We start from the raw sequence: 18,379 nt of genomic DNA on the forward strand, positions 1-18,379 counted from the left end.
TAGAAAGAATTCTTGGGTTTAGAAAAAATGGAGGGCATTAGGCAAATGTCTTCTCCTGGCTTCTCCAAATCATTTCTGCCTAAACCATCTTTTCCTCCTGTACCAGAGAAGAAAGGTCTTCTTTGGTCCCCACTTTTCTCTAAGCCCCAAGATCCATGCTTTCACCACCCCATCTAATTCATCACCATGTCTTGTTGATTTAATCCCTTTATGATTCTTGAATTTGGCACCTCTTCTTTTCTCTCAACAATTACTGTCCTAAATCAGGTCACTATATCTTGCCTAGACTGTTGTGGAGCCTCATATTAATAACTGGTCAGATTCCACAGACATTCCCCTTAAAGCCATTTTTTCAAGAAGCTACTGAAACCATTTTCCTAAAACCTAAATATCATTTGTCACAGCCTTGCTATAAACTCCTCTGTTACCCTTTGGCCTTAAAATGCCTTCTGTGGCTTGATGCCTGCTGACTCCATCCTCAACACATCCTCCGGTCTATGTGGTAATTTCTAGCAATCTTACACAACTTTTGCCTCCTGACCCATGGCCCCATGGTATTCTTCCTGAGGCCCTCAGATCTGTGTTCACTTCATTATCACTGACCTGTGACTGGCAATAAGCCTACTGCTTGAGGTGGATCCAAATGTTGAATGCAGCACACCTTGTGAGTTCCATTAATATCTCCCTCCTTCCAGAACCTTGGAAGAGTAGACTTAGGCTCCCATATCCCTCCGGAGGGTCACAGGGTCTATTGCAGGGTGGCACTATGTTTTGGGGGAGGGAGGTTGTTGGGGGCCAAGGACACATGGGTGTGAGATGGTGAGAGTTCACAGTGGACAAGAGAGGATTAAAAGCAGCCAGCCACAGTGGCTTAGGCTGAGGTGGAGGCTCCTGAGAGTGCCAAACAGTTGCAGCATTGCTGTCGGCTGCTCACATTGCAGCATACAGCAAAGGCTGCAGGGAATTGGTGTATCAGGCTAGAGGATGGCCCTACAGACTGCCCACCATGGTTCCACACCCTGTGTGGGGACCAATCTGCATCCATGGGCTCAATCATCTCTGGTACAATAGGCTAAGCAGTCCACAATCACCGACCCCATTCCATCCTCAGTTACTGTGGGCTGTCCTGCCCTCTGGGGGTTTGATGCTAAAAGGGGATTAGTGTGAGGTATGTGTACAGGAGAGCACGAGGGAGCCCCAAGGTGGTGGGTCCAAAATGTGGCAGTAATGGAACTGGACCCAGACAAGGAAGAGCTGAACCAGCAAGTTCCACCTTCCTTTGCCTGTGGTTAGGATCCACACACATTCGGTACCCTACGCCAAATTCTCCATGCACTTCTTACAAAGGAGGTGCTGACACCCATTCCCATCTACTTAACATCCGACTGGATCTATCTATGCTGGAACTGAGTGTATTAACTCATATGCTGCACATCTTCTACCATCTCCAGCTTATGCCTGAGTAAAGTGAGGTTCCCAAGGCTACAGGCTAGTAAGGAGTGACGATGGATTTCATACTAGGTAGGTGAGCCCCGGAAGCCCTAAGGAACATATGTCCTTGCTCAGGTTGTTTGGACAGAAGAGCAGAGACCAACCACAAGTAGACTCTCAGTAATAACATAAAATACATGGGATTTGGAGGTGCTTCTGGTGAACTAAGTTCCAGACACACAGAGGTTTTGGACATGGTAGGCAAATTTTTTCTGTAAAAGGCAAGATAATATTTTAGCCTTTGTGAAGCCATATGGTCTCTGTTACAGTCACTCAACTCTGCCATGGTGGCACAGAAACAGCCATAGAAAACATGTAAAACAAAGTTGTTTTCCAGTAAAACTTTATTTCCAAAACAGGTAGTGGGTTGGATATAGCCCATGGTTGGCTGACCTCTGGTCTACAAGTAAAGCTAAGCTGCCTAGATTGATGAGCAAGTGAACTTGAGTAGGCCTGGGGGTAGGGAAGGGTGGCGGAATTCAAGTCTGAGGTGTGTGAGTCAGTAGGTAAAGCATCTGACTGCAATGCAGGAGACCTGGGTTCGATCCCTGGGTCGGGAAGATCCCCTGGAGAAAGAAATGGCAACGCACTCCAGTATCCTTGCCTGGAAAATCCCATGGACAGAAGAGCCTGGCAGGCTGTACAGTCCATGGGGTCACAGAGAGTCAGATATGACTGAGCGACGACCAAGGCTGTCCCACACAGTTCTGCAGGTAGCTCGCTGCACAAGGGCACCTGGCTCACCTGGCTCAGAGCTGAGGGTAAAGGGACACAATCCAGGCTGCATTCCTTTCACCAAGCTGCGTAGTCATCACAGTGCTGGCTTGCCTCAGCCCGGAGGAGAGGGCACTGATCTAGCTAGACTGTCTGAGGGGCCATGTCTGCCCAGAGGGCCCCTTGGTCTAGAAGCGCACTATGTCCGGGCTCACTGCGTTCACCAGACACTGTGCCTGTAGGTGCTAGGGAAACAGATCCTTACGACGTTGGTAAGGAAACTGGGACAAGAGACAATGTGTCTTTTCAGCTGTCTTCACAAAAGATAGCCTTAAGCAATAAATCTGTGTTGCTGCATTACATGGTTCAAATGGCTCGAGCCTACAAAGACCTTAGAGCTGACCAGGTGAGTCTAGGCATTTCGAGCCCTTGCTTTGAGAATCATAGGGCAGAACAAAGACAGCGATGCAAAGAATACACTCCAATGTGGAACTGAAGCTGTTAGGGGGTCTCTGTGGCAGGACTCCCAAATATGGCATGGATTCAAAGGAAGGAGAGACATGACATGGCCCCAGAGCCTCTGTGGAGGAAGAGACCTTCGACTGAGTATATAAGGGGGATTGTGGAAAGTAACACCAGACAGGGTGACAGGGGATGTTCAATGGGCCTTGCATGCCAGAGGGAGGGAGGGATTGCATGTACTTCTTTTAGCAGATGGCAGGGAGCCATCCTATGGAAGAGGAGCCTGGTGGGCTACAGGCCATGAGGTCAAAAACAGTCAAGACACAACTGAGTGAGAGATCAGTGATGTACTTAATGTACTTAGTCCAAATTAGGGCTTCGCCTGTCAAGAAAAAGGGGTGGATGTGAGAAGTGAAGTAGGATGCACAGGACTTGGTCCCTCTTTGAACAGAGCGAGTAGAACAAGGCTAGGTCAAGGGTTAACAGCCCTGTTTGAACTTAAGATATCAATCCACAGGCCCAGATCTCCACAGGCAATCAATCCACAGGCAACATCTCCATCTGAAAGTTGCCACCAGTTGGTCTTTTTACCTTCAGGTGTGTTGCTCTTTCGGAGAAGGCAATGGCACCCCACTCCAGTACTCTTGCCTGGAAAATCCCACGACAGAGGAGCCTGGTGGGCTGCAGTCCATGGGGTTAGAGTCAGACAGGACTGAGTGACTTCACTTTCACTTTTCACTTTCATGCATTGGAGAAGGAAATGGCAACCCACTTCAGTGTTCTTGCCTGGAGAATCCCAGGGATGGGGTAGCCTGGTGGGCTGCCGTCTATGGGGTCACATAGAGTCGGACACGACTGAAGCAACTTAGCAGCAGCAGCAGCAGCAGTGTTGCTCTTTAAGTGCTGGAGATCTTTCCATTTACTGGAAAAACCTCCCGAGACTATCAGAGAAGAGCTCTAGCAGTGCTCAGGCCATCCCAGCTGGGAGAGAGTGGATTTAGCTGCCTTTGAGGCAGAGGACAAGAAGAGTCTACCTAAGATTCGGCAGAAAATCTGGAAAATGGAGCCATGGTGCTTTGCTCCTACAAAGCAGTTGGTAGTGTTAGGCTCATGTGAAAACATGAACTGCCTTTGGAATCTATTCTGCAGCTGTATGAACAAAAAGTGCACAAAAATAAAGGTGTATGAGGACATTCACTTGTGCTCTTTTTAACTCGAACTGTTCAAGCAAAACATGAATCACTACCATATGACAGGGTGTTGAGATTGGACTTGACATCAAAAATTCTTCTAATTGTAAGTCCTCGAGTTATTCAAGGGAGAGGGAGAGGCCTTTCACTCATTTCCTTCTCTATTTGTTTCTCGCCCTCAGCACAGGTCATGAATATCTACGGAGAAGAACACCAAGGTCAGGTCGGCGTCAGGTTGACTTCACATCATCTCTGAGATATTTAAAGTCATCTCTTCCGGTTATGCTTAATGGGGAGTGAGGAATCCAAGAGTCCTCCTAGCACTCCTATGGGAGCACATACTCTCGCCATCATGAAACCTGCGATGCCCGACAGAAGGAGGGCAGCGGGGGCAGGGGAGGCAGCAGTAACGGGAGCCATGGCAGGCACTGTGACACGGCATCCACCACGTCTTCACGCCCAGGGCAGAGCAACCATCCCTGGCAGGGGCAGCCTTCACGAATCCAGGAGGAAGCAGAGCCAGCATGGCCGGGGCAGGGGCTTCCAGCAGGTACCCACCTATGAGGTAGCAAGGCCCGTGAGCATCTCCTTGTCCTCAGAGGGCAATTCAGCATGTCGGCAGGAGGTGCCAGTCTCTCCCCAGAAGGCAGCGTGGGCGTGGTGCTTGCAGGAGAAGATGCCACCAGCAAGCCTGTATCAGAACAGCTAAAGTCCCAATGGCGGGATCCCTCACCTCACGTTTGCAGACTGATAGCTGAATGCTTAACAGGATGGAAGCCAGAAGGTCTCCCAATCGATGCTGAAGTCTAGAGGAAAAGAAAGGAAAATGACACAACTCCTGATAAAAGGCATTCCCATCACCTTATTACTGGAAGAAGACAAATCAACTCTTAACATTATCCTTCTGCTGGTCCTTTGCCTGGCATGGAACCACTAGGAGTGAATAAGAAGGGAAAAGACTGCAACAGCCCAGGATGTAGGGGACACAGATCCTCCTTCAATGGAAAGCCAAGCGAAAATAAAAAGTCATCGGCCACAGCCTCATTCACTGGGTGTGTGGTCAGATTCTCTTCCTTTCTTACTTTCCACTGACTTCAATACAATTGTGAAAGGCCCTATACTCAGGTCTGGGTGGTGAATCTGGGAAGTGAAACACTAATCCTATTCTCAAGGAGTTCACTGTGTAGCAGAGTGTATAGTCATCTTCTTCTTCTCTGTTACTCTCTTTGCCTGCTCATGAGAATCATTAATGCTGAATCACAAACAGTACAAGGTAAACTGAGACGTGTCCTAGGATAGGAAATCATGTACAGTAAAGCTGAGATGATCAGAATGTTTTTCTGTCTGAACTATAGGCTCCAAAAGAATAGAGGCATAGCACATAGATCAATTCAACTGTGCAGTGGGAAGAAACACAGTCTGCGGCCGCCTCCTATGTGCCAGGCGTTGTACTTGGCCCATAACCTACATACCTAATTCTCGTAACAATTTTATAATTAAGGTATCAACATCTGTTTTACAAATTAAGAAAACAAAGGTTCAGAGGACTTGAGCAACTTACTCAGAGTTACATAGGTAATAAGTGATAACCTAGGTTTGTAACCTAAGTCTTTCTTATTACCTTAACTATGGCAGCAGTTCACAAAAGCTAATAGGCAAAAACTGACTTACATTTTAAAAAACCTTATTTTGACCTACAGTAAAGTTGCAAAAATAGTGGAGAGTTTCCATACACTCCTCACCCAGCCTCCCCTAATGTTAATATCTTAATACTACAGTACAGTGATCGTAACAAGGAAATTAACATTGGTAACAATATTACTAACTAAACTAAAACTTTCATTTGTTTTTCATCAGTTTTGCCACAAAAGTCCTTTTTTCTTCCAGGATTCCATTAAGGATCCCACACTAATGATTTTTTTTTTTTCCCACAGTAGTTTCATGCTAACAAGGATATGAATAAGGCACGTACCTTATATTTTGCTGAAATCGTTCTTAATTTTATGATACATAATATAAAATGATACTTTGTAAATGGTCTATAGGCACTTGAGAAAAAGTTATATTTGTACTCTGCTATTGTGTTGTGGGATGTCAATTAGGTGTCAATTAGGGATGTCAATTAGGGATGTCAATTGTGTTGTGGGATGTCAATTAGGTGAAGTTGGATGAGAGTCATGTTTAAATCTACTGTGTCCTTAATTATTTTCTTTCTACTTGTTCTATCAATTACTGAGATACTGACATTCCTGAGTATATACTGTAGATGTGTCACTTTCTTCTCACAGACCTATAGGTTTTTTGCTTCATGTATTTTGAAACTTTGTTATTTGGTGTATAAAGAATTAGAATTGTCTTATCTTGTTGTAAAATTGGCCCTTTATCATTTCTACATGGTCCTCCATCCCTGTAAATATTCTATACTCTGAAATCTGATTGCTATTAATGTAGCCACTTTCCATTTCTCTGGATTAGTGTTTGCATGCTATGTATTATTTTCTATCTTTACTTTTCAGCAACATTTGTATTTTTATTGGGTTTCTTATAGACAACATACTGTTGTGTCTTGCTTGTTTTTTAAAATCTAATTTGACAATCTGGCATTTAGTTGGGTCTTTTGGCTTCCCTGTGGCTCAGCTGGTAAAGAATCCGCCTGCAATGCAGGACACCTGGGTTCAATCCCTGGGTTGGGAAGATCCCCTTGAGAAGGGAAAGGCTCCAGTATTCTGGCCTGGAGAATTCCATGGACTTTTTATAGTCCATGGGGTCACAAAGAGTTGGATATGACAGAGCGACTTTCACTTTCACTTCACGATGGACCATTTATGTGTAATGTTACTATTGATATGCTTGTGTGCAACACCTTTCTATTTGTTTTGTACTTGCTTATCTCTTTGCATTCTTTTTCCTATTAGACTATTTTTAATTATGTTTTATAATTTTGCTTTACATTATGATGAATTCTTAGATAACTATTTACAGTATACATCTTTAAATACAGACCACCTTCAAGCAATATTAAACTTCATGGCACTTTGAGGACCATATAATAATACACTTCCATTTACCTCATTCTTGTCTAAGTACTATTCTTATCACTCATTTCTATATACATCATAAAACTACAAATGTCATTTTTTTAGCTTTAAATAGTCAATTATTTCCTGAAGAGATTTAAATTCTAAGAGGAAAAAAGTCCTGTATTTGTTCTAGATTTATTTTCAATGAATTTAATTTCTTGTACAAATCCAGATTTCCACATGCTCTATTTCCTTGAGATTACAGGCTTTCCTTTGACATTTGCAGTGAAGCTCTTTTGGCAATTAATTCTTTAACCTTTTGCAGGGATGAGTAAGTATTTTACCTTTGTGTATGAAATTTATTTCTGGTGGGTAGACTGTAGACTGAGATTTTAAAAAAATTTTTTTAATACATAAAAGAAGTTACCCTTACTCTCCTGTGACATGCATTTTTTTCCACTGACAAGTCTGCTGTAATTCTTATTACAGGATAAGAATAATGCATCTTTTTTGTGTTTCTGGACTTCAGATTTTCCTTTTATCATCAGATTTAAGAAATTTAATTACAGTGTGATTTTGTGTCATTTTCTTCATGATTCTCATGCTTTTGGTTCACTGAGCTTCTTAGAGTTCTGAGTTTTCACTATCAAATTTGAGAAATGTCAGCCAATATTCTTTCAAAGAACTTTAGCACTATCTCAACACAATGCACAACAATTAACTGACAAAGTGAAAGATGGATGGGTAATGCTCATGATTACAATGCATTTACATGCACAAAAGTCGTATCACCCAGACCAATGCAACAATAGGTGATTCATCACTGTGAACTGCAAATCATGATTGCCAATATCAGTAATCAGGGGAAAAAAAAACAGTGACAGTGACTAAGAAAGGTAGATAATCTATGCTATATTCATCTGGTATTAAAAATATTGCTTTCAAACCTGTTTTGGGGGGCTGTTGCATTGGTTTTATTTGTTTTCCTCCAACCTTCTGTACCCATTATAGAAAACTGGGAATTTTCATATCATGTAAAGGTTTCCTGAGATACATGACTTTCGTTACTGAAACCAGGCTAGTCCCAGGCAAACTGGGATGATTTATTACTCTAGAGCCAAGCTTCTTGGAGCCTGACTGGAGAACACCAAAGCTACCAAACCATGTTTTCACCCACCTCCCCAAGAGAGTTGATTCACCTAAGGAGAGGGTTTGATATGGATGGCAGGAAACAGTATCACACAGGGGGAAGAGAAGCTCAGTAAAAGAACTCAGTAAGGGAAAGAGAAAGAGAAGAACCTGTATTACAAACTGGAATCAATGTGGATGAAGTTTTGACCACAGTAGTGGTCTCCACTGTTCTGATAAATCAACTATATGATGGTCCGTTCAAGTGGAATTTATTATTGCACTGATGGAAACCTGACAATATCAACTCTAATCCCCAGGAGACTTTAACTTTCATATACTTCTAGCACAAAAAACAGTAAAGATAATTTTAAGAGAAAGGAAAAGAATCCATATTTTTCAACAACTGAGAGACAGGATTTGAATGGACAGATCAGAAAGTATCCAGAAGTTTGAGTTATATTTCCACCAGTGTCAGACATGTAAACTGCTATTTGTAATAAAACTATGCAACGTGAAAAAAAGAGAGGCCAAAGACTATGACAAAAATATTCTACCAAAATTTACTATTTCAGATCGCCAAATTGTGGTAGAAATTCAATGTACTGAAATGTCTGTAATTTAACTCTAGTTAAAAAATAAGCATATTAGAGAGATTGATGAAGAATAAAAAGATGGGAATTATAGATTTTCAGAACAAGGTTAACTATGATGAAGATGTTTCTAGTAGAACATGGAAATTCAGAAGACACAGAGAATGAAAAGACAGGAAAAAAACAGCACACAAATACGAGTAATTACTAGTTCTCTGCTACTACAATTAGCAAAGTGAAGCATACTCTGAATTCCTGGAAGTGGAATTCAGTAAGTTCCATAGAGAAATTTATTTTGATTATGTCTTAAAAGTTATAAGATTGTGAGTCTAGATATCAAAATGGTAATATTATTCATGGCAAACAGATGAATAGATCATAAACTACCTGTGATGTGCATTCAATTGAATATGTGGTTAAAGGGAAAATGGGCTTTTTCATACCAACTTGGCTGTGGATGAGAGAAGGTGAGAGGAAGGAAGGAAGCAAGGGAGGGAGGGAGGGAGAGGGAAAATATTTTAAAAATTGTTCAATATGGTTTTTATGAGCTAGACTATGAAAACAAAGCTTTTGAATAAAATATGAAGGCTGTATGGAAAAATGCAGACAAAAATTGGGAATAAAGAAATGTTCCAAGTGTTAAGTCCAAAATAACAAAGGTTGGACAATTTTGGAGATGTGTTAGATAAAAGAAGAGTCTTAGGGAGGGAAGAATAAATGCTCTAATCCAACAGGTACTCTCCAAGCACATTCATCCTTGAGGCCAGGCAAGCCCACACCATGGAAAATGTTCATGTCCTCCAAAATTGAAGAGAAAGAATTTGGGCAATGCCAGAGAGAGGTTTGCTCCAAACTACCCAGAAACCAAACTTCAGAAAGATGCAACAGAAACTATGCCTTGGGTAAAAGGATCAATCCCAGATTAAAGACTTTTGAGTCATTTTATTGCAGAACATTTTTTCTCCCTATAGAAGTGTAATAGGGAAACTGCACTGATCTTTACCCCATCACTGTTCTGTTAAATTTTGCTTAATATGAACTATTTAGCCAAACTGGACAAATTAAATATATGTAGTCCTCAATGGGTGATGAGTGGCAATGCCAAGTCATGTCCTCCTGGGTGACTGTTGAGGATGACTTCACCTATTTTCTAGTTGTCACTCTGCACAAAGTGAGCACTGCGAAATGTATGGGTCTATAGCAGGTATATTAGATCTAGGAGGAACTGAGATTAGGAAAATGCAGCAGTATTTTGGGCATAGATTTACTTAGATCATGGAAAGAAGAACAGTTCCAATTGGAAGCTGGCGTTGAACACAAATATTAACAACATTGTATTTCAACTCAAAATTGTCCTTGCTTAAGATAGATATCATGGCAGAGAAAAGGACTGCAAGAATGGAAACTGGGTGTTCAGAATCCCAATCTCAGTCCTGTTAACAGGACTAAGTTCATCAGTGAATGTCTTTAGACCTCAGTTTCTCCACGTGGAAAACAAGGGATTGGGTTCAACATGTAATTCAACATAACATAAATCAAGTGTCTCATATGCTCCAGGAATTTTACTGGAATAAGAAATTGTTAGGATTCTTACCATTTGGGGGCTCCTGTTACAATCCTCACCTTTTGTCTGATTGATATGCATAGAAAGTATTGCTAGGGAAGAAAACTATCAGACTGTCTTTTCTAAACTTTTTTTCAGAGTACTATACATTCTTTATAATGCCTAACTGGGAGGATCAGAAATACATGGAAAATAAGTATCATCCATGGATATAAAAAGAAAACTAATTCATTCCATCTGAAGTATTTTTTCACATTATATATTTACTTTTAAAATATGGACATTTATGTTTTTAACTTAGTATTTTCTGAAATATTCATTCATGAAATTAAACGCTTTCAGAGATTCATAATTCATATTGTATTTCATATCTCTGATTACTTTTAAAGTAAGAAATTTTAACTTTATTTAATTAGGTATTCTCCTAAATTAACACTGGGGAAAGTTTTCTTCAGGAGAACATTTGAGAAAGTTTAAATTATCTCTAAGTTATCCCCTTATTTGAAAGTGAGCTGTATCTACACTTTGGGTTTCTTTCTACTTTACTTCTTGTGACAGTTTGTCTTTTGCTCTAGTGTTACCTAGAGGTGTCCCATACTTCACTGGTGGGCGTCTCACCTGCTCCATCATGGGAACCAGGCTACTCAGGGTGGTAGAATTAAGGGGAAGGGCCCCTACATTACTCTTAACTGAAGGCAGACTAAGGGAGGCTGAAGTTTAAAGTCCACATGGGAATCTATTGTATTGGGCAAATAACATCTTTTTCACAACAGGAAGATTGAGAATAATAAGTAATTCAGCCAAAATAAAACCAAGATTCCTAACCAAAGTAGTGCTACCAAGAAATGACCCTTCATATTTCTGCTTTCCAAGCCTTCAGTCTCTGTTAAATACATATAAAACTCTTATAATCATTTACTCTTCCAAGTTACCACATTACTTCACCAGGCCCCAACAATAGGCAAACTCAAATGACAGTCACCACATTGCCCCAGCTCACTTACATTTAGATCTTCCTTGTACCGCAATGAAGAAAACAACCATGGAAATGCAGACCACAGTTAAAATAATACTCAAAATTATCCATATTATTATTTCTGTCAAGAAGGAAAATAGAGACATCAATTAGGATAAGTAGCACTGTCTGTCAGCACATACTCAATTTCTCAAAAGAGCCAGATATCTAGTTTATGCTGACCTTAAAGCATATTACCATTTCTCTGTCTTTTAGTTTTGGAAAACACTTTCGTTACAGTAGCCCCTGTCTACACTAGAGGGGGTGGCCTAGTACTAATCTGATCATGCCACACATGCCCCTACCATTTTTAAATCAACCAGTAATTAAATCACCTCCCTGGTGTCTTACAGACAAAACAATCATTTTAATGATTTTAATATAATTTAATTATTTACTGTGTCATTGTATAAATATTATGAATAAAAGAGGAACTTATATAAGGATAACAGAAAGCTGCTACTTCACTGTGTTGCCAGTCAACAATTTGCTGTTAATAATTACTATATTCATTATTTAAAATCAGACTCTGCTAAGAAACCCAACCTCAAGAAAAAATATTTTGAATTTAATATCACACCTCACACTTAGTAGCAAAGATATGCTAACAACCCTAGTCCAAGTACGCCTTTGAATAGAATAATTCAATTTGGTATTAGTAGGTTGCCTAAAAAGTATAGTGCAGGGACTCAATCATTTTCTGTACTATTAGAAATTCAACATTACACAAGAAACACAGCTGATAAAACACCACTTAAGGCAATGAGATGTAATAACATAGAAACTAACCTGCCAATAGAAATAGTCATTTCCTTCTTCTGGTTGTGTCTGGGGTTGAGGACCAAAAAGGTCACAGTTAATCAGAACTAAAGACTCATTGGAGAACATGCTGTTTTCTTCTGCATTGGTATCTTCAGAGTGTGGCTTTAAATTCTTAGGGATCTCTCCAGCTTGCCTCAGGTTCTAGGTACCAGCCTGCAGCCGGACACACCAGATGGACTACTCTGGCATTACTGTTCTTGACGAGGGAAGTGTGGGGAATTTCCTAGTCCTATAAAATGTGAAAGGGACAAGGAGCTCAACTAAGTAAGCAACATCCAAAAATCGTTTTGATCCTAGGTTTTAGACATCTAACCAAAAAGAATGATTGTCCATCTCTTGTGTAACTTAGGTAAGAAGAAGATTCTGTAAATGATTTTCTCAGAATGAATGACTACCCTAAGAGATCAAAGGTAGCTGAAAAAGAATAAGAAATCTTGAAGGAATGAGGTATTAACAAATAAGTAGTCAAGGAAAGAAGGTAATAATAAAAAGTTGAGTGTTAGGATTTATAGTAATCTCAGAGGCTTGTTGAGGACAGTTCTGATTAAGTCATTACACTGCCACAGATGTTGAACTGTCAGAGCAGATTCACTGAGAAATTCCCTGGGAAAAAGGAGCTTTGCAAAGAAATACAAAAACAACCAAAATTGTCTAAGAGAATCCTGAGCCCAAGAAACCAGGAATCAGAACTCTTGAAAATTTTTGGATTCAAGAATATCATTTGCTACTTCCAGAAAACTGCTCCAAATTAAAAATTTTCAAGCTCCTTTTGCATTAGTTCAAGCTTAGAAAACATTCGTGGATTCCAAGTCCATACCTACATAACGCCAAACATTCAGCCAGACTGGAGTGACGCGTAGTATAATTACAATAAGCAATTAAGTTTGAGAACCATATTTCTAGATGATAACCAAAATTTTTATAAGAAATTAAAGGCAGAAATTACTCTGTATTTTGATTCATTTAGCTCTTATCTATGGAAAAAAGATATTTTTATTGATGGAGTCATGATACTTGGCTTAAGAAAAAACCATATATTCTGGAATTCTACTTTCAAGATCCAAAAAAACTTGTCTTACTCTTGGGACAAATGCAACTTAAAAATTTATCTGTACTTTCCTCCATAGACTTTGTACTATGAATCAGTTGCCAAAGTAATGCTCTTATAACCCCACTCCCTAATGATATGGCCGTCAATGTCACAACAGCCTCTTCTCAGGTCAGCAACAGCAGGTCTGATTCATGGAGCTTTCTGGTTGACAAAGAGGGACGGTATCATGAACATAAATTTAAGTCATTACATAGGTCAATTAACCTGCCATGATCAGTGGGTGATTCAGTCCTTTCACAGCTGAATTCTTATTGATTTCATCTCTATTATCTCAATCTCAACAGATGTTCAGACTCTCAGATTACTACTGCTGAGCTCTCAGGTCATCCTTTCTCCCAAGTACAGCCTTCTTAGCTGTATGGACTCCCAGGTCAAGTTCTCTGCTCTGACAAAATTTATGTTAAGGCACACTTAGCTTCAGCTACCAAAATCTCCATGTTCTCACTCTCATATGTGAGAGATTTTATTTATTCAAATCATTCAGCCAATTATTATTGGACGCACACAACTATAGATGAAAAGTTTGTATCCCTTCAAAATGCCTATGTTGAAAACTAGCACCCAAAATGATAGTATTTAGAGGTGGGGCTGTTGTGAGGAGACTAGGTCATAAGAGTGGAGTCCTCATGAATGAAATGAGTGCCCTTGTAAACAATACCCCAGAGAGCTCCCTCACCTTTTCTGCACTATAAGGACCCAGTGAGAAGACCACCATCTACGATTCAAGAAAAGGACTCTCATGAGACACTGAATTGGCCAGTGTTTTGATCCTGGACTTCCCAGCCTCTAGAACTGTGAGGATAAATTTGATTTTAAGCAGTCTATGGTATTTTTGTTAAAGCAACCTGAATGGACTAAGACATCTACTATATGACAAACATGTTCCAAGTCTTAAGAATAGAGCATGTATTGTCATGAACAATAAGGAGGTTGGTGTGTCTGGAGCACTGGCAGTGAAAGCAGGTCGGTTAGTTACGGCTTATTCCTGTTATGTTTCCTTCAAATAATGCCAAGTCACTGTTGCTATTCCTTCAAGCACAGCTGAAATATAACTGCAGCACACTGTCTGTCCTCTTGCCTGGACTGTTACAGTACAATTTAAATGTTTTCACTGGAAGTCTGTGGAATTACTACAAGGTTTTCCCTTTGGAAGTGAGACATGAACTCAACTCAAGGACTTTGAAAATTCAGTTCCCTCTGTCTGTAAGCACTTTTCTCCAGCAGGGCTCACTCCTTCACAGTCTTCAATATCTGAAAGTCATTGTAGCAAATACATTTACAATGAGAGTACAGAAATAAGAGATTGCTCTGTTCGTGGTGTGTGATCCCACTGGAAAATATATGCATGTATATAGCCCTAGGTAGGCTAACAGACTGCCAGTTTGAAACTTTTATCTTAGTCCCTTTTGCCAGCCATTTTTTTGCTTTTTACAGATTTCTCTGCTAAGCCTATGAGAAAGGTGAGTACCATCATCCTCATTTATAGTTGATAAAACAGAGGGAAGGTAACAGATTTGTTTAGTGTCTTCTTGGCAAAGAATAGGGATTCTGATCCTAGCTCTTAGCCTACAGTTATAACTAATTAGATAACCTGTATAGGAAAAGCAACCAAGCCAAACCAACCAGCCAAACCAACAAACAAAAGTCCCTTGAATTCTAAGATTTCATCATCATTAAAATTAAAATAACTGATTCTGGGGTTATTGAGACAAAGTGGCTTCCATCACGAGCTGGGTAGGGCCAACCATACCACTATCAGAGTGGATCTTACCCTGCCTATTCCTAGATGCTACTTCAGAATATTGGGTCATTTTCACCATAAGTGGTAGAACTTCCATCTCACACACACACACACACACACACACACACACACACACACACACACACACGTACACCTCCCAAAATGTGTGGTAATCCCTTATTTTGTATAGATAGAAAAAAGGTGAACGGACTCAATATCTTTCTCCTCTGCTGGGCCTGGGTTTTCTTGAATATAGATAGTATTTAAATAATATTTCAAAAATGTTCAGAGTTTTGGAGATGGAATGGAGCAACTCCACTGCTGTTGGCTTGTTGTCTCTGAGAGACACCAGAGAAGAGGTAAGTGCAGACAGTGTGGTGGGGACCGTCTGGGTCCTCTCAGCCCGTGAGTTGCTTGTCCACACACTAAGGGCACATTTTAGCCAGCATTGCACCTCCTACTCAGTACTAAAACCAGGTCTTCAAGTGGATATGGAGGCTCAAACAATGACTCATACATAATGTGAAAAATACGTTTAAATACAAACAAAGAACATTCTTTGTAGAAAAAAGGGGAATGAAAATAAGAATAAAGCAAACATTATTTCTTTTTTTAGAAACAAAGTGAGAGAGGTGAACTATTTCAGCTGGAGGAATATAAAACAAGCAACTGCCCAGAAGCAGTTTTGTGTAGATGATTGGAGGTCAAGGCATACCACTACTGGGGAGGGAAACGTGCATCACAAAGGTAACTAGGCGTTGAGTTGACAGAGAGCACGAAGTGTCAGAACAAAAGTTTTCAATCTACCTTGAAATCCTTAGGGAAATATTTTTTGAAGAATTATTGCACAAACTTGTGACTTCATTTTGTAGGTTTAATGAAACGTATGTTTGCATTCCCACTTTGGTCATCTCATTCAGCAGGTCACTAACACAATAATGTAACAGGAAGTCTATTACAAGTAGACTGAAAGGAATTGAGAAATTACTTAAAACAAACAAACCCCCCAAAAAAACAAGCAAAAACAACAAAAAAATGTGTTCAAGAGTGGCTATCCTTCCCTGTTTCCTCAAATTTCAATATTGTTTAAATAATGCTGTATTTGAAACAAGTAAGGCAATAAAGTAATAATAATACTTTACAGAGTATGTAATGAAAGGTCAAGATACTTCATTAGTTGGGACCTGGTCTAAATTTTTGTCTTATAGGATGAAACCTCATTAAAATATTTTATATTAATAGTTGACTGTGCTTCAGTGGGAAAAGTGTTTGGATTTCTACAGAAAATGATTTTATTTTAGCAGTTTGAAGCATCATCCACTGGAAATCAAAACTGAAGTTCCTAATTTACAAACTACTTTACAAATTACTCATAGAGGTTACCTACCTATATCCACATTGTTCATTTTCTACTAATTCCCCTGCCCCCAACGACATTCTCTGAGAATATAAGAACAGAAGCCTGACAGGGCATACTCTTGAGAAGACCTCCTCAGCCCCCCAGAGCCAAAGTAAAGCACCAGGCAGACACAAAGTTGTTGTTGTTGGATGTAACATGCTGGGATGTAACATGTAGGCAGACTGAAGTTAGACAGAGATGCACAGGGGGAAAGAGATGGACGGGGAGAATGAGATGGCAGGGTAGCATGGATAAGAGAAAAAAAATTGCTTTAACAATGAAAACTTGGTGTAAGAGTGAAAAATTGGTGTCTCCAAGAAGTTTTGTGATACAAATAATCGAAGAGGGATGCTGATTTTAATAAAGTTGTGGAATCCATACTTCTATATTACTTTAAATATTTTCAAAATAGATGATTAAAGTCATGACTATGTGAGCTTTGGCTTACCAGGAACGATAGGGATCTGTATCTGTGATTACATAAACTGTTCCAGAATATAACTTTACTGAATATCTTTTCTGTGCCAAATACCATAGGCTTTTGAAATAACTGTGAAAAATTACACTGTTATCATTCCCCTCTGAGGGTGAATGGTAGAAAATGCAGTCTTGTTTTGTTTCAATGAATTTTTATCCAAGTATAAGCAGCACTAAGAGACCACAAGATCCAGGAATCAGCACATGGAAGCCTCATAGCCTGGGTCATGACATACTGGTTGTCCAGAAAATGAAACTGAAAATTGCAGCAGAAATTGCAACTGAAATCAGTTGCAACTGCAGAGTGATCAGTGAGAGAAGATCCATTCCACTGTCTAGGATCTTAAGGGAGAAATATGGAAGAGACTGGGAGGAAGGTCTAAGTTAAAACTGTAAGTATGGGTTCACTCTGTCACATTATAGACCAGATTGTCTCCATTCTGACACAACTGTCTGAAGGAAAGGAGGGAATGCTGAGAAAGAATTTCAAACAGATTGTTCTTGATGCTCAGTGAACAAGAAACCGTGGTCAACTAACTACATACATCCCTTCCTTCCCCGTGACCCAAGTCCAAACAGAGGTCTAGTGGACTTTCTTAGGACCTTCACCTCCCAGTACTGATTACCATCAGAAAATCTCTCTCCACTCATTGTAGACACCAGAGTTTCAAAGTGTTTCCTGTTCTCTGAAGGATGATGCTTTCTGAAAATGGAGAAAATCAGTTTCCTACCAATAAGCATAACAAAGTAGGGATCCAAAATTACACACATTTTGAAAAGGAAGGTCATCTTACATACTTTTACTTCCATCCATGAAAAGGTAACAGCCTCACAAAAAGTTCTCCCATCCTAAGTGAGTGAACTGAATAAAATTTCTGAAACAGCTATTTTAGATAATGGACAACAGGTAATACAGGCTTGTGATTGGTGAGGAAGGGAAACAAGCAAACCAAGCCCTAAAATCGCCCCAGTTTTCTACCTGGTGATTTCCAGGCACCTGCACAAAAAGTGGGGATCAATAGAAACCCTGCCATTCTTAGGGAATTGTGTCCAAAACTCTTTAAAGGAATAAAGCAAAACCTGTCACTCAATAATGTAAAAATCACACATCCAGCATACAATTAAAATACGTAGAAATGGGAAGAAATAGGCATATGTGACTGGTAACCACAGGAGACAAAGAAGAAAAAGCAAAAACAGAATGAGTGGACAAGGGATTTACATGTATGTTCAAGTATTTAAAAAATAAACATAATGAGATAAATGGACAATACAAAGAAGAATGAAATGGAATTTCTAGATATGAAAAATATAATATCTGAAATTATGTCACTAAATGGAACTAAAAGCACCTGTAACTCTAAGGAGGAAAAAAACCAAAAAAACAGTGAAATTATAGGTGTAATAGCAGGCATCACACAAAATAAAAGATTTTAAAACAAATTTACCAAATGATGAGTATCTCAGGACGTGTGACATATATCAAGCAGGACATGGAACTGGAGTCTTAGAAGAGGAAAAAGAAAAAATAATTGTTGAAAATATTTAAAACAAGTTGAAAACTATAATAAAATTCTATACATGAGATAAAAAATTCTAAAGCATCCAAAGGAAAAAAATAAATCACACATAGAAGGACAAAGGTAAGAATC

At 39.7% G+C, this 18,379-nt stretch overlaps 1 long non-coding RNA gene across 1 annotated transcript; it reads right to left on the bottom strand.

The window, feature by feature from the left end:
• Positions 1-1,860: 1,860 nt before the first annotated feature.
• Positions 1,861-18,236, bottom strand: LOC136156292 (uncharacterized). Its single transcript, XR_010660927.1, has 4 exons — positions 18,176-18,236; positions 11,967-12,228; positions 11,167-11,259; positions 1,861-4,663 (listed from the first exon to the last, which is right to left on the bottom strand). It is a non-coding gene; the product is annotated as an uncharacterized lncRNA (long non-coding RNA).
• Between the last annotated feature and the right edge of the window lie 143 nt (positions 18,237-18,379).

The sequence above is a fragment of the Muntiacus reevesi genome, chromosome 1 (genome assembly GCF_963930625.1).
Source record: "Muntiacus reevesi chromosome 1, mMunRee1.1, whole genome shotgun sequence".
Taxonomy (NCBI): domain Eukaryota; kingdom Metazoa; phylum Chordata; class Mammalia; order Artiodactyla; family Cervidae; genus Muntiacus; species Muntiacus reevesi.